We start from the raw sequence: 10,881 nt of genomic DNA, 5'->3' as shown, positions 1-10,881 counted from the left end.
ACAATTTTGCATCAAGCATGCTTTTCCACAGTTCCACTTTGGTGGACGAAGAGGTTGAGCCATTTGTGTAATATTTGCTTTTAGTAAAAAAAACCTTACTTTTAATAAAATATTTGCTTTTAGTAAATTTTGAGCACACAAAATAACTACAATGATCCCGTTATTTATAGGCGAGACAACACACACATACCGTACTATCTAATGACGTTATACTTTGCGTGTTAAATATCATGATGTTGACAAGACAACTTTATGTCAGTTGGTCAGCTTTTTCAGTTCGACACTATAACACACACATAACGTACTACCTAATGGCGCTATATTTTGCGTGTTAAATATCATGATGTTGACAAGACAACTTTATATCAGCTGGTCAGCTTTTTCAGTTCGACAAGACAACACACACATAACGTACTATCTAATGGCGCTATACTTTGCGTGCTAAATATCATGATATTGACAAGACAACTTTGTAAGCACGTGATTTTTGCTTCACGGACAAGCACTCCAAAAGAAAACAAAAATAGTGACCAGTGACCTCGCTGTACAAATTTTTCAATTTTTCATGACATGTACAGAGTCATTTGTGGTTCATCCCATTTTTTTTGCATTTTTGATCTTATCAGTCAAAACACAAGGTATGTCTGTCATAGTAATCAAACCGTAATTCAGTAGTTAAAAGAAAATTCAAAATATATGTGCATTGTTCGTTCTAGGTTGTGATTTAACTTACTTGAACATTTTAATTTGGTGTGATAATGGTTTGAAGTGTTACATTGTTGTTTGTTTTAATTTCATTTGTTTTACTATTCATTTGTTATTTTTTGTTTTTTGTTTTAAAATTAGAAAAAAACAAAAAGAAAAGAGTTGAAAATCGGTTTGGGCCCAAAAATGAAACGAAATAGGCCCAAAATCGGCACTCAAGTCCAGTCCAAATCCGGCCTGCCCAAGCACCAATTCAAACGACGCCGTTTCAGGCAAGTCGATCTGAGCCGTCTAAGCCTCTTGATCCAACGGTCCACATCCGCACCCGTGACCCGACCTGTTTAGCCGGTCCAACCCAATCCATCACTTAAACCTAAACGACCCCGTTTTAATACCAAACGACCTCGTCTCACCCCTCACCATCAGATCCAAGCCGTTGAGATCATCTGATCCAACGGCTCAGATCTAAACCCTTAGACCATATATAAGCTTTCTATCACACCCCACGTCCCCTAGTCGAACCCCCCCCCCCCTTCACTCATCTCCTTCCTCACCAAGCCCTGAAACCCCCCGAAACCCTAGCAGTCGCCCTAGTTTCCCCTTCACCAGAACCCGGCGGCATGAACGCCGGTGACCACCTCCTGAACACCCCAGGACCCCCTCACTCTCCTGAACATGGATCTATTACCCCCTAGCCTCGAATCCCCTTCCTTCATCTCGAATTTTCATTTGAAGATTCGAGTCGAACCCGGACCTATACCAAACCTCACCATCTTCATACCAGACACTCCCCTGACCCCCTTCGTGACCAAACCAAGCTTGGTTTGGTCCGAATCTACCCACAACTTCTAAAAACCAGATCTGAAAATCCAGACCTTAGAACACATGAACCTGGGGAATCCGGCTAGCCTTAACGGGGGTTTGAGGTCTAATAGACCTTAATCAAGGTGTTCTCATGTGAGAACACCCTGATTAAAGTTTGTTCGGCCTCAAAGGGTCAGAGTTGAGTCAGATTTGGATCAATTTTGTTTGGACATTTCTCGGTAAGTTTTTCTTTTCCTTTTTGTTTTATTCAACTGCTAATTAAGTTGTCAGCATGTTTTGTTGTGTTTGTTTGTTATTTTTGTTATTTTTCATTCGGATTTCTTCCATCTCTGTCAAAGACCTTTTATTTGGTCGATTGTTTTCTGTGTGTGATTTGAACGTATCCTATGATAAACATGTCCGATTAGGATAGTCGTCGCATAAATAACTTATATAGGTTCCCAGTGATTGACCAAAGTTGTCCGAAGCCCTTCAGGTCCCTGTATGTATTGGTTTATATGAACGACTGATTGTTACCTGTTATAATTAGTATAGTCGACTTGATAAATGTCGTCGATTAACTTCCTACGACTGAATGTTCAAATATTCTAATTCGTACAACTTCACGTAAGTGAATGAACCTGTTGATTGTTAATTGGATGCTTGACATTAGCTGTGACTACTAGCTTGTAACTGCATTGTAAACAAATTAAAAGAATCAGGCTAGGGCAGTCTTGAATTGAACTTTCAGAAGTTCAAAATGCCCTGATGCTGCAAGGGGTTTAGGGCAGTAATAATCAAGGTTAACAAGGGTAGTCTGGGGTTCGAGAAAAACAGGAAAAAGCTTAGTTTAAGTGAGCTGACAAGTAGGGTACTAATTTAGGATTAAACTAATGCAAATGGGGAACAAGACACAAGAGTATGGGGGTTTAAAATGAATACTTAAATGAACCCATAACTCTTGATTAAAGAATAAGGCCAAGCGTGGGGAACAAATGGCTGGCATCAAAAAGATGCTTAGGCGTGGGATTTAATAGGTATGGGCAGTCTGCAAATTGGTAGGATCCAGGCAGCTTGACTGCACTGGTTGTATGGCTTATAAATAGGCTATTTCAGAACTTAGAAGGGGCTGGAAATTTTAGTCTTGAGGAGAGGTCTTGTGAGTTGAAGAAAACTGAAAAAAACAGAAGGAAATTTCCAGAAATACTGTAATTGAACACTGTCCAAAAACTACACAAAGAAACCAAGTTGGTTATCCTAACTAGGATTGTTATTTGTTCCATTAAGAGAAGTCTGTGTTCTTCTGCTGTGATTGTTACTACACTGAGCTTTCTGTGTACTGTTGGTTTGAGTTTTGACTATCGGAACTGTAGTGGTTATTTGTTGAGCTTTTGGGGTTATTGGGATCACTGGATTGCTGTTACATTCAACATTCTGGGCTGTTGTTTCCTGCTCTGTTTTTCTGGGATTGTCTGTCCATTGCTCGATCACTTGTTGAGCTTCTCCATTGTGGTTGTTTTGTTTGTTGCTGTGTTGTGTTGTTTACCTGCTGCTGTGCTTGCTGTGTACCACTCAGCTGATCATCTTTCATCTTCTTTTGCTCCTCTATACCAGGTACACAAATATACTACCACTGTAACTTGAAAGGTTTGAGCATGAATGTAAAAGAGAAGATCTGCAGATGCTTATATATGCATAGACTATTATGTTAGGCCTCATATAATGTATAATAGTTTACATTCTTGTTTTGGATACTGGAGATAGTCCTCATGCCTAATAAATGTCAATGTATGGTAGTTGAATGTTAGACTGTGTATATAGGTTGGTGATAAAAGTATGCCCAATGCATTAGGTTGTATCTTAGATTTAGCTTACTGGTGTAGTATAATTCTGTAATGTATGCCAAGCATTAAAATCGTACACTACTAGTTAAGTTCTTTCCCTTCTGATAAACTGCTTCATATAACTGGTAAACCATGTTTTAAGATAAAGAACACAGAGCTTGCAATCTCAACCTCACGAAGGTCGAACCCAAGTCGAAACAGACCAAGCAGGCCCGCATCGAACAAACAATGGCCCAGGTCTGGTCCATCACGCATGGGCTGGATTTGGGCCCTTAATTTTTGCTCGGCTGACTGTGTACGTGGCCGTGCTTCTGATTTTGCACAAGCACTCGGAATTCTGTTATAGATAACTTGCAAGCATGTAATTAACTAGGGCTATCTACTGTTTTCAATTAGTAGAGACAAGCGCGACAAGAAACGTAGTTGCTATAGGATATCCCTTTAAAAACAAGGATGAGACGAGCCTCGACGAACAAAATGAACAAAAGTTGCGGGGCCCTCTATTGTATGTATATATCAAAGTATTTAGAATTTGGGACGTGCCGTTTAGCGAATTTCACGGCCCTCCCAAAATAATAACACGATAGTTTCTTTAGGTGCGTATTTAATAATCTATTTTCTTAAACTTGGGTGTGCATTTCATGCGACCCAAATCCAAATCCCAAAACGTCAAATAAAATATGTTCCGGATTGTGGGTGCATTTCATGTGACGCAGTCCAAAGACATGTTTTTTAGCGATGTTCACATTCCTAAAAAATAATGATAATAAAGCGGTAAAAGATAAAATTTGCACATGGTTCATAATTGTATTTAAAATCAGATAAATAAGCCGAGTATAACAGTTGAGCGACCGTGCTAGAACTATGGAACTCGGGAATGCCTAACACCTTCTCCCGGGTTAACAGAATTCCTTGTCCGGATTTCTGGTACGCAGACTGTAATATGGAGTCATTCTTTTCCTCGGTTCGGGATTAAAATTGGTGACTTGGGACACCCTAAAACTCCCAAGTGGCGACTCTGAAATAAATAAACCAATCCCGTTTCGATTGTCCTTTAATTGGAAAAAACTCCCTTGTGCCCGCGCGGGTATGAAAAAGGAGGTGTGACAGCTCTGGCGACTCTGCTGGGGAGAAAAAACCAGAACTACTGGTTCTGGGATAGAAATTCGAGCTTAGAATAAATTGTTATGTTCAGCTTTATCTGATTTTGTTACATGATCTGTGCTTAATGTGCTAATTGGTTGCCTTTTACTGCTTTGATATTACGTGAACTGTATATAAATTGTGCTGAAACCCATCTTCTCTCTGAGTCTTCTAAATCATGAAGAAGGGTGTACTTCGTACGACTTCTTTTCTGTATAGTGTCAAATCCCAATTTAGAACGAGGTTCGGACAAGTTGCTAAGCCGGTGAAGCTTCTGTATTCCCGGTACGCTGCCCCCCCTCGGCTCGAGCTGTCCGCTCGGGTAAGCCAGGTCTAGAACAAACACCCAGGTTCTGAACCTAGAATAACTCAACTTCATGCCGGATCCCTAGTAGGAACGCTTATTTGCATCATGTGCATTTTTGACTTAGGGGACTCAACACAGGGGTTGAGTCCGTCTAGGAATAGCAACCTGAAATAGAAAAGGCCATCCTGATGCATCCTACTCACTGCTTGTGCATTTATTTGCTTCAAACATGCATGATGACCGGTTTTGAATGTTGGGAAATTTTTACAAAAAAAATAATAAATAAAAAAAATGACAAAATGCAGATAGAAGAGAAAATGGGTATATTTATGAGTTTGTTTTACTAAAAACAAAGGAAAAGAGAAAAGAGAAAAATAGCAAGCTGAGAATGAGGAATGAGTTTTTATTTTATTTTACTCTATTTTCAAAAAAAAGAAATAAAAAATAATGATAAATAAATAAACTAGTTAGTTTATTACCCGAACTACGTCGGTTTGATTCTCACCGGATGTGGGATACGTAGGCAACCCTCATCGGGTCCAACTCCCTTTTTCATTTTACCAATAATGATATACCATAAAGCATATATGTACATATATATACACATGTATATAAATACATATATTGTTTGTTTTTGTTTTCAAAGATTTTTTGTTTAGAGTCAAAATAAAGGTTTTTGTTTTCGCCTAAAAGGTCACCTTAATAAATGTGCAGGATGAGCACAGAGCAAAATGAACCATTCTCGGCCCTCAGCGAGGTCCCTCTACAACTCCACATGTGGTGGAATGACTTGGAAGCCGATAGCAAAGGGGTAGTAGGAAGAATATTGGGAGGTTTTGTAAATTTGTTGGGTGTTAGGCCGAGGACAGATATTCTTGAAGCTCTAATACCATTTTGGGACCCAACCCGCAATGTATTCCGTTTTGTTGACTTTGAACTTTCACCGACACTTGAGGAAGTCGCCGGATATGCGGGATTGAATGAGAGGTTAAGAGGGCAATATTTGCTTTCGCCAAGGCCAGTGTCTCCGCATGCGTTTCTGGATCTACTAAGCATCAGTCGGAAGATACAACATGACGATTTATCGAGAGGATGTTGTGATCTCCATTTCTTGTATCAGCGGTACGGAGCCCCGCAGGGTTTCGAGGAACCGAACCTTGGGCTAACTCACGGCGGGAACAGAAACAAATGGGAAGCAAGACGTATTTTGGCTTTTATCACAGCATTCTTGGGAGTCATGGTCTGTCCAAGGAAGGATAAAAAGATAGAGATAGGTCTGGTAGGGATGGCCGACGTGGCAATCAAAAGAACCAATAGTACTGTGGTTCCTTTGATTTTGTCCGAAATCTACCGGGCTCTGACTATATGCCGAGAAGGAGGCAAGTTCTTCCAAGGTTGCAACCTGTTACTTCAGCTATGGATGCAGGAACATCTCCATCACCGAGTAGGATACATGAACCACGGGTTGACCGAGAGGAATTGTATCAGCGGATTCAAGAAGCGCATGACAGGCGCCAGATTTCCTGAAGGTGTCGAAGCATGGTTTACACGGTTAAGGTCAACAACAGCTGACCAAATTGAATGGGCATTCGGTTGGTTGACTGATACTGAGGTGATCTACATGTCGGCTGAAGAATGTCATGTTCTCTTAATGGGGCTTCGCAGCATCCAGCCATATGCCCCTCATCGGGTATTACGACAACTGGGCAGGTTTCAAGTAGTCCCTACTGATGAAGATCTGAGCAAGCATGCCTTGGAATTAAGCCCGGGAGTCATATTCCCCGAGGGGAAGATTAGAAAACTGTGGCATGAATGTAGATTCTTGGAGCCCAAGACCATGGTGCGAGAACTAGCTAAAGGTGAGGTAGACCCAAAGTACGATGCTTGGTTCGAAAGAAGGTTTCAGATTCGGCAAAGACCTGCTAAAAGGGCCCACGTCCAACACTTCACAGATGATTCACAAGAGCAATGGGGATGGTTAAAAAGGGAGGAAGGTTACCGGGTTGAAATCGGGAAGCTAAAGCAACAAGTCGAAAGGCTTGTATTTGAGAACAATGTGCAAGTCGCCTCGGAGCAGGCTGAAAGAAACAAGCTAGCCCAAGAAAACCAAACCTTGAAGGCCCGCCTTCGCCAAGCCAGTAAGAGTAATGTTGACCGACAGAAGCGTCGCTCTAACGAAAGATTGATAGCAAGTTTGAGAAATCAGGTCATCCAAAGCCAAGAAGAATTAGAACAATCAAAAGCTTGCATAGCAAGGATGAAGGTCAGATGGGCAAAGTACACAATGGCCCAGAAGCAGCGTTTGCAACAGGTCATAAGGGATTATGAAATGAGCGTCAGGATATTAAGGGAGACGAACTCCACTCTACATGATCGGATCATCAAACAAGCACGAGACACCCAGGCCGACAGAAGACAGTGCTACGATGCAATGGCCTGCATGGAAAGACAAATGGAGTTGTTCCAGGATCGACTTGCCGACAATGCTCAGGCACTGGGGTTAAAGAACCGACAAATCAAGGCAGTTGTTCAGTGAAAGGGATAACATTCGAGCAAGGATTGACGAAATCGGGCATTACATCTACATGAAATGCCTGGCATGTGAGCGAACACCTCGGAAGACCCTCCTTGTTTCCATCATGGGCTGCGTCCACCGGATTATGAACGAGTTGAAGAGCCTGCAAAGAGACCTTACACCTAGAGCCGCGGAAAGGCCGAATGATGCCTCGCGGGCCCTTAAGTTGGAGAATTAGTTTTTGGTCAAGTCCTATTTATTTGGCTTTTGTTGTTTTCCCATATGTTGTTTTCTTTTCTTCAAACCAAGTTTAAAACCGTGGAGTCTGTACTTTTGCTATTTTTATTTGAAGTAATGTGTAATAGCAAATTTTGATAATGAAATTAAGTTATTCCAGAAGAATTTCTATGTGTCTTTACTTTGAGGCAGAACTACGCTTGGTCTGATTCGCGCGTGGACGTGATACGTAGGCAATCCCCATAAGATTCGACCGTTTTTAATAAAGAAAGAAAAGAAAATACAAAAATAAATAAAAAGGGGGCAAATGAGCAAGCCGGGATGACGCATGTTGTTCGAAGCAAAGCATGTAGAAACGGTTAACTGCCTAGGAGCATGGCATCCTTTATGTGTTATGATCAAATCTGTTAAACTCTAACGCTAACAAAGTTTGTTGTTGTCTGATCCAGACAAGTTAGTTGTTAAAGAACTCTGGCAACACACTCCTATCAAACCAGATCCAAAGGACCGATAGCAACAAGCATGACTACTTCAGAGAATAGTAATGAGGAAGAGAGGCCGATGAGCCAGTTGCTAAAAGAAGCGATGGAAAAGATTGAAAGGATGGGACTAGAGATGAATGCAATGCAGCTAGCCATAGCCAAAACACAAAAGAGCCCTGAAACACTGGGGCACATGCCGGAATACCCTCACTCTGGCCCTTCCACAAGCCGCCCAAATCCCCTTTATCATCAAGAAAGAAGCCCTCATGATTCCCAAGCTCCACCACCCCATCAACCTCTCCCAACACCCAATATTCCCATTTTTGTGGGACCAACATCAGCCCCTTTGCAAAGAACGACCAGTGAGCCATTGTTTCAGGCTCACGATACACAGTACTATCCCCCTGAGCCTACGTTTCATGCCCCCGAACCACAGGCTTACAATCCACATTTGGAAGTGCCGGCAGAGATTGAAAAGCCGGCTAAGGCCCCTGAACAGGATGAAGTATTGAGAAAGTTCAAAAGCCTGGAGCAGTCCTTCAGGAACTTGCACGGGCTGGGCAACCAAGTCAGCGTAGCATACAAAGATCTATGCCCTTTCCCAGACGTCCAACTCCCGACTGGGTTCAAGATGCCTAAATTTGATCTATATGAAGGGCACGGTGATCCCATGGCACATTTGCGGGGATTCTGTAGCAAAATGAGAGGGGCAGGCGGCAAGGATGAGCTGCTGATAGCTTATTTCGGCCAAAGTCTGAGCGGATCTGCACTAGAATGGTATACCAGGCAGGATTCCAGTAGGTGGTATACTTGGGATGATCTGGCGCAGGCTTTTGCAGGTCATTTCCAGTACAATCTCGAGATAGTCCCTGACCGTCTCACATTATTAAGAACTGGGAAGAAACCCGGGGAAAGTTTTCGCGAGTTCGGGTTCCGCTGGAGAGAACAAGCAGCTAGAGTCGATCCTCCCATGAGAGAGGGAGAGATGGTGGACTATTTCTTGCAAACATTGGATCCAACCTACTTTGGTCACTTGGTGACAACAGTTGGAAAATCTTTCAACGAGGTGGTCAAGATAGGGGTCATGATAGAAGAGGGTCTGAGGTCTGACAAAATCTTGAACTATTCGGCACTCAAAGCCACAACCCAGGCTATTCAAAGCGGCACGGGAGGTGCGCTGAGAAGAAAGAAAGAAGAGGTTGCCACGATCGAGGCAGGCAGTTGGTCCAGGGCTGGCAGGCCGCACTACAACCAACCCAGACCTCACAGGTCAAACTACCCATACAACCCACCACAAAATTTCTATCCACCTCGAGAACCACATTGTTCCGTACACCAGGCCCAAGCATACACCCAGCCTCCGGTTCGCCCGCAATGGCGCGCGCCGGCTCCCCAGAACATATATGCACCACCACAAAACACCTATCCTCCACCAAGGGCGTATAGAAACCCTCCAGGGGCAGGTTTTCGGGGAAATCCAGATGCTAGGAATGACAGGTTGCGGAAACAGAGAACTTTCACGGAGTTGGGAGAAACCTACACCGCTTTGTTCCACAAGCTGAGGCAATTGGGTTTGGTTAGTCCTGTCCAGACTCGAGAACCAAATCCCCCACCTCAGAATTTGGATCGATCAATAAGTTGTGAATACTGCTCAGGGATGCTCGGGCATGACACCGAGAAGTGTTGGAAGTTAAGGCATGCCATACAGGATCTTATCGACACCAATAAGATCGAGGTCCAGACACCAGAAGCTCCTAACATCAACCAAAACCCACTGCCAGCGCACCACGAAACTCACATGATTGAGTTGGTGTGTGAGGGAGGAGAATTGAGAAAACCCTCACAAACAGTGATGATGATCCAAGCCGCCCCGAAAGAAGTCTCAACCAGTGGGGGAACGAAGGTACAGTCACAGGGAGAAAGCGTCAAACCAGTAGTGATATTGGGAAAGAGCCCGTCCGCCATAACAAGCAAACCCGAGCCAAACAAGTTGGTAATATCAGGGGTTCCGCCCGCGCCTGCTGTTGCGTTAAAGGGGGCATATAGAGAATTGGTCACCGTAAAGCCTGTAGTCCAGCTGCCGATGATTGATAGCAAGGCTGTGCCTTGGAAATATGAAAAGGCGGTGGTGATGTACAAAGGAAAACAGGTAGAAGAAGTTAGTTGTGAAGCGCAAGGACTGACTCGATCAGGTCGATGTTTTGCTCCGGTGGAGCTAAGAAGAACCAACCCAGTTGCAACCAAGAAACCTGTGTCCGAAGAAGAGGCTGAGGAGTTCCTGAGGAAGATGAAAGTGCAGGACTATTCCGTGGTCGAACAGCTGAGGAAAACACCGGCCCAGATCTCACTGCTGTCATTACTGATCCATTCTGAGGAGCATCGGCGGGCCCTGATGAAGATATTGAACGAAGCTCATGTACCCAGTGAGATTTCTGTAAACCACCTGGAAACCATTGCCAACAAGATTTTCGAGGTGAACAGGGTAATATTCTCAGATGATGACCTGCCGATGGAATGTACGGAGCATAATAAAGCTTTATACCTAGCTGTCAAATGTGAAGGCTCGGTGGTAACTCGAGTATTGGTGGATAACGGCTCAAGCGCCAATATTTGTCCACTATCTACCCTGAACCGGTTAAAGATCGACCACGGAAGGATCCACAAGAACAGTATCTGTGTCCGAGGGTTTGACGGAAACGGAACAGCCACTATAGGGGATGTTGTACTTGAACTGACCATTGGTCCGGTCCTGTTTACCATGGAATTCCAGGTGTTAGACGCCACAGTATCTTATAACCTGCTGTTGGGACGACCATGGATTCATGCAGCCAAAGCGGTGCCCTC

This window comes from Nicotiana sylvestris, chromosome 12 (genome assembly GCF_000393655.2).
Source record: "Nicotiana sylvestris chromosome 12, ASM39365v2, whole genome shotgun sequence".
Taxonomy (NCBI): Eukaryota; Viridiplantae; Streptophyta; class Magnoliopsida; order Solanales; family Solanaceae; genus Nicotiana; species Nicotiana sylvestris.
The sequence above is the reverse complement of the archived record's forward strand: the minus strand, read 5'-3'. Positions refer to the sequence as shown.